Source organism: Myotis brandtii, unplaced genomic scaffold, assembly GCF_000412655.1.
Source record: "Myotis brandtii unplaced genomic scaffold, ASM41265v1 scaffold600, whole genome shotgun sequence".
Taxonomy (NCBI): Eukaryota; Metazoa; Chordata; class Mammalia; order Chiroptera; family Vespertilionidae; genus Myotis; species Myotis brandtii.
The window spans coordinates 751,356-757,086 of record NW_005370273.1 but is presented as its reverse complement, the minus strand read 5'-3'; the positions used below and the strand labels follow the sequence as shown (position 1 = coordinate 757,086).

The 5,731-nt window shown below is 46.2% G+C and overlaps 1 long non-coding RNA gene across 1 annotated transcript in view; it reads left to right on the top strand.

Moving 5' to 3' along the window:
- LOC106728370 overlaps positions 1-1,754 on the top strand; it is a 2,919-nt gene extending 1,165 nt beyond the window's left edge. Inside the window, exons 2-3 of the long non-coding RNA XR_001364670.1 lie at positions 100-255; positions 1,489-1,754. This is a non-coding gene — a long non-coding RNA (uncharacterized LOC106728370). The remainder of the gene's footprint in view (positions 1-99; positions 256-1,488) is intronic.
- Positions 1,755-5,731: the final 3,977 nt, after the last annotated feature.

Here is a 5,731-nt window from a genome sequence, read left to right as displayed (position 1 = left end):
ACCCCCACCCCCAGCCTGCTCAGCGCAAAGCTGAGGGCAAAGACCTTTATCGCGACCCACTGTCACACGGGAATAGTGAGCTGGTTAACTCGCCCACAGGGTGTGTGGTGCAGTGGGGAGAGCCTACCTAGCGGCGGTGACAAGCCTGCCGGACACTTCTGTGCCATCGTCCCGCTGCCCCGGTATCCACCGCGTAGGACATCGTATGAGAGCCTGTCCTGAAGTGGAGAGCCTGCTCCCTTCCACAAGCATGAGGTGAGTGATATTTAATACAAAATTTAAAATGTGTTCTTCTTCCTGTTTCATAACTTTGCTTCCAGAGAATCACATGACCATACAGTACACCCGTCTCTGCTGGAGGAGCTGTGTGCCAGCCCACCCCCGTGCCTGGCTTTGTTAGATGTGAGGTGTTTTCTGTGCTGTGTACAATGACTCCTTTACCCGCGTCTAGGCTGGGCAACATGGCACTGCCAGCTACGGAGGCTGCTAAAGCAAGCAGCTCGCTCCTGCTCTATTATGAATGCACTAGAGGCCCGGCGCACAAATTCATGCACCAGTGGGGTCTCTCGGCCTGGCCTGTGGGATCAGGCCAAAACCAGCTCTCCGACATCACCCAAGGGGCCCCAGATTGCAAAAGGGTGCAGGCCAGGCCAAGGAACCCCACTGGTGCACAATTGGGGTGGGGAAGGACCACGGGAGGGCTCCAGGGCTCAGTCCCCATCAGCCGGACCCCAGCAGCAAGCTAACCTACCCGTTGGAGCGTCTGCCCCCTGGTGGTCAGTGCACGTCATAGCGAGCAGGTAGGTAGCTTTAGCATATCATTAGCATATTAAGCTTTGATTGGTTGAACAGCTGACCAGTCGACTGGACACTTAGCATATTAGGCTTTTATTATATATGATGATTGGTCACAATACGGATAAGTATACATAAGTTTCTTTTTCGTGTTCTTATTTTTGATATCTAGTGGTAACAGCATGTGTAGCCCACACCATGTCTATGTTACGGAGAACAATGTGTAGAACAACTCCCCTGTGCGTGGAAGGGGGCTCTGCGGCAGCCCTGAAAACTTCGGGGCAGATGAGGGCGCCCAGGAGGCTCTGACCTGCACTCTGATGGCCATCAGCATGGGGGCCCGTCTCAGGCCTTTTGCTTTCTTAGCAAAGGTCAGTAGTCACCTGAAGCGAGCCCTGTCCATGTTTCCTGTGCATCTAGAGTGATATATATTTTTTTAATATATTTTATTGATTTTTTACAGAGAGGAAGGGAGAGGGATAGAGAGTTAGAAACATTGATGAGAGAGAAATATCGACCAGCTGCCTCCTGCACACCTCCTACTGGGGATGTGCCCGCAACCAAGGTACATGCCCTTGACCAGAATCGAACCTGGGACCTTTCAGTCCGCAGGCCGACGCTCTCTCCACTGAGCCAAACCGGTTAGGGCTAGAATGATATATTTTTTAATGTCAGAGTAATTCTCTTTTCCAGACCCCACGGAGGCCCACGGCAGCACCGGGCAGACCGGGGAGCAGACCACAGAGGCCCTCCTCGTTGCCTTCCCCCAGGAGCAGCTCTAGTGACTGTTAATGCTGCATGTTAACTGTGCTGGGCCCACGGTGTGAACAGGCATGTGCCTCCATTTCCCGTTTACCCCTGTGCTTTCTCCTGCTCCTCGACCTACCCCAGCGATCTCATGGCGCCTTCCTTATGTTTTCTCCTTTGATTCCAATGTAGAAAGTAAACTGCTAAACTGCCATTCTGTGGAGCACTTTCTCAGTCCTTTGAGAGCTTGCTCTGGGTCAGTCCTCAAAATTTGGCTTACATAAATGTATAAAATTGTTGTATAGGTGTGGATGTTCTTTCATGGACATTTACTTGCATAGCCACCAGGATTACAAAAACACCCCTGAGACCACCCTGTGGATCTGGACCCGGCACTGGGTACCAGCAAGGACCCCTGTGCCCATGGCCCCTCACATCAGGTGAACCAGGTGAGTTTCTCTGGGCCCCTGGGCCTCCCTGCTGAAAGTGGTGGGTCCTGACTTTAGTCGAGCTGTCATTAGAAAACCCTGGAGGTGGCAATAAAGGATAAGGGAGAAATGGGCGGCTGCTTTTAATTTCGACTTTTCAATTGGAATCGCTTACGGAGGGTCTGAAAAAAATATTTGCTAAGTTAAATGAGAGACTGAACGCTCTGAAGAGAGAGGACACTTTCTCCTCCACCAGAATCTCGTTATTCCTGGGCGACTAAGATCTTCGTGGAGGCACCTGAGAAGGTAGGGATCCCCACCACACCGATATATAAAAGGCTAACATGCTAAGTGTCTGACCGTCTGGGTAATGACGTCACGTAGCAACGCCGGCTTCTCTCTAGTGACTAGCCTCCTTGCAGTTTCATCAGCCCAGGAACACAACTTGCTTTATAGCCAGGTGCAAACATTTCACACTTTAACCAAATGTCTGTGAAGCGTTTTCCCGTGCCTCATCTCATTTGATCCTCACAGAAGTCCTGGAGTAGGTAGATAGGAGACTCTGTGGAATCCTATTTTCTTCTCATTAGCCGGAAAATGGAGATTTAGAAAGCTTAGAAACTTGACCTGACTGAAAAGAAGTAAGAAATGGTGGACCTTGAAAATGACTTCAGGTTTTCTCACTGCGCAGAATATAGTCAAACACTGCTGCAGTTAAATATTTTACCCTTTGTTCTCCCTGTGTGATCTACAATAATAATCTGCTTCATGTTGATATTTACTGCTGTGTTGCTGACAATTACCTGAAAGAGAAGTTGGGGTGCTTCACTGCGCTGGAAAAAGTTTAGCTAAATCAGAAAGCAGGTCTAATTAAGCAAGGTCATTCTACATATTTGAAAGGCTAAGTTGCCTCGCGCCTGCCCGATACATATAAAGCTCTCGCTGGCGCCAATCAGACATGTGTGTTTCCATCTGTCATTGTTGATCGTGAATTTGGTTGACACTGCTATTATAGAGAAAGGGCGAATAGCGATATTAAAATATTTCTTCTAATTAATTTCCTTTCAATGTGCACAAATCCGTGCACCAGGCCACTAGTTAATATGGGCTCACCTGGAATGTGCATGTCAAGGCTGTTCATCTGGCTCTGAGTCCTCACAGTTGCATTAGGCAGCTTTGGGGGAGAAACTGAGACACGTAAGAGGGTTCAAGCAATTTGGGAGGTGACAGCCCCTTGGAATTTAACCCACAAGCATCACATTTCAACCCACCACATCCTATCCCTAGAAGTTTGTTCGGACTCTGCAAATCTCAAAATAAAGCTAAAATTAAAATGGGAATTGTGCCTCCAAGGCTGAATAGCCCCAATATGATCAACCTCATTAATACTCCTGCAAGTTTTATGTACACTTGTATGGAGCCTTTACTTGCAAGTATATACAGAAATGGGAAGATTTAACTTAAAAATACCTCACTTTAAGATGGCTGCAATGAGAACTCTTTGATACTTTTAAATCAATGTTCCTGTGTGCAGAATTGGAAAAGGCTGGCTCTAAAATTAAACTGAATAAATGGGGAGATCACCTTGAAGGAACAATAGAAATCTCCAAAGGAGGCGTAGACTTTCTTCTCTCCAGGATGTTAACCTCTGAACTAAAGGCTTCCAAAGCTGCTCCATGCTGATGCCGCTGTGCCCCTTCTGCACCCCCCACACCCTTTACCTTCCGAGCTACCTTGTCAGCACTTACCCTCCCTCTCTTCTCACCCTACACCTACTCCACACCACTCCCCACTCACCCAGGGGGAATTAAAAATGAGAGTCAGGCCAGGAGAAACTAGAAACACACACACACACACACACACACACCAGAATTTGGCAGCTCCCTGTAGGAAGCCAATGTCAGGCAGAGGGAGCCAGCAATTATTTACTCTCCTTGGACTAGAACAAAATTAAGGAATTTAAAACTTTCTTGATCCTCTCTAAGACTCTGTTGAGCTCTGAACGAACTTTCATTTATCTGTTAGAACATATAATCTTGATAGTCTGCCTATTCCAAGTAATACACTTATTAGTTTCTGAAATCAAAGCAGTAGAATGGCTAAGTTTCTCTTGGAAACTCCTATAAAAATTTTGTAAACAAAGAGAAACAGTCCAGGAAAAATGCAGGAATCAGCCTATTGGCTTTCCCAAGCATCCCTGAGGCGCCCCCCAGAAAATGAACTGGCTGACCATGCATACTAGTAAACTATCAATTCTGGCCAAAAGAAAGAACTAGAGAAAGCTACTAAAATTATGAACTTACAGCTCCAGCAGCTAAGCATTCAGGTCAGTCCTTCCCGCAGCCTCTCCAACAAGGGGGAGGGGAGTGAGTGTGCCTCTGCTGTAGGACGCCAGGCCATCTGAAGGACTGTAGGAACGTAAAAGGGATTCAGAAAAGAAAAGAAACAGAAGCAAGCCTGGGGCTGCTATGACGATAACAAGAGGTGGTCCCCCTTCTTCTTACCAGTTCTTCAGAGAAACTAGCATCACACGGGAGACCACTGCTATGGGGCTCGTTACCTGTTCTCAACTAGAACCAAAATGGTAGGAATAACTCATCAAACAACGTCTGTTTTTAAATCAAAACCTATTCCCACCCTAGCTGGTTTGGCTAATGGATAGAGCAGTGATTCCCAAAGTGGGCGCTACCGCCCCCTGGTGGGCGCTGCAGCGATCCAGGGGGGGCGGTGATGGCCACAGGTGCATTTGTTTTAACTTTTTTTGTATTACCTTTCTATTCTGAGTTCAATAAATAGTTTCATAATTTCAAACTTCAATGTTTCTAATTTACACCTTTCTTTACTATATTTTACGAAAAAGGTAGAAACATTAATACATATATCTTTCTGTTTAATTGCTATTAAAATTTAAAAAAAATTAATTTCCAGGGGGCGCTGAGTAATATTTTTTCTGGAAAGGGGGCGGTAGGCCAAATAAGTTTGGGAACCACTGGGATAGAGCATCAGCCTGCAGACTGAAGGGTCCCGGGTTTGATTCCGGTCAAGGGCGCAAGCCTGGGTTGTGGGCTTGATCCCCAGTGTGGGGCGTGCAGGAGGCAGCTGATCAATGATTCTCATCACTGATGTTTCTATCTCTCTCTCCCTCTCCCTTGCTCTCTAAAATCAATAAAAACATATTTTTTTTTAAAAAAAGCACCTATTCCCTACCAACGAGGGACTGTTATAAGGTAACACGTTTTTCACTAGTCAACTCTGTCCCAATTCACTTGATGGGGTGAGACTTTCTTACAACCTGTGATGCCCATATACCCTTTTTTCAGAAAGGCAAAACTTGGAACTAAAGGAATCAGACACTGAGCCAATTGAGAAAATATTGGCTGTAAAAGAACTTCATGGGAGTAAACTGATCTTGGGATGATGTTTGCTGCGATGTTCCTGTGGACTCTGGCTCTTCCAGTGCAGATATCGCCAATACGAAGTTGGCCACTCCTATAAAAATAACTGACAATCCTTGGCCTCTACCTAATATTCATCGATATCCTCTAAGACCTGATGCACTACCTGGAATTAAGCCCATTGTACAAAATTACCCATAATTCCATGTATGAACGCCTGTAATTTTCCTATCCTTCCAATAAAAAACCCAATGGGAATGATGGAGATTTATACAGGATCTCAGCAATAAAGAAAAGTTATTCCCAGATGTCCTGTGGTTTCAATTCTACACACTCTACTCTCAGCCATGCCTGTGGACTGCCAAT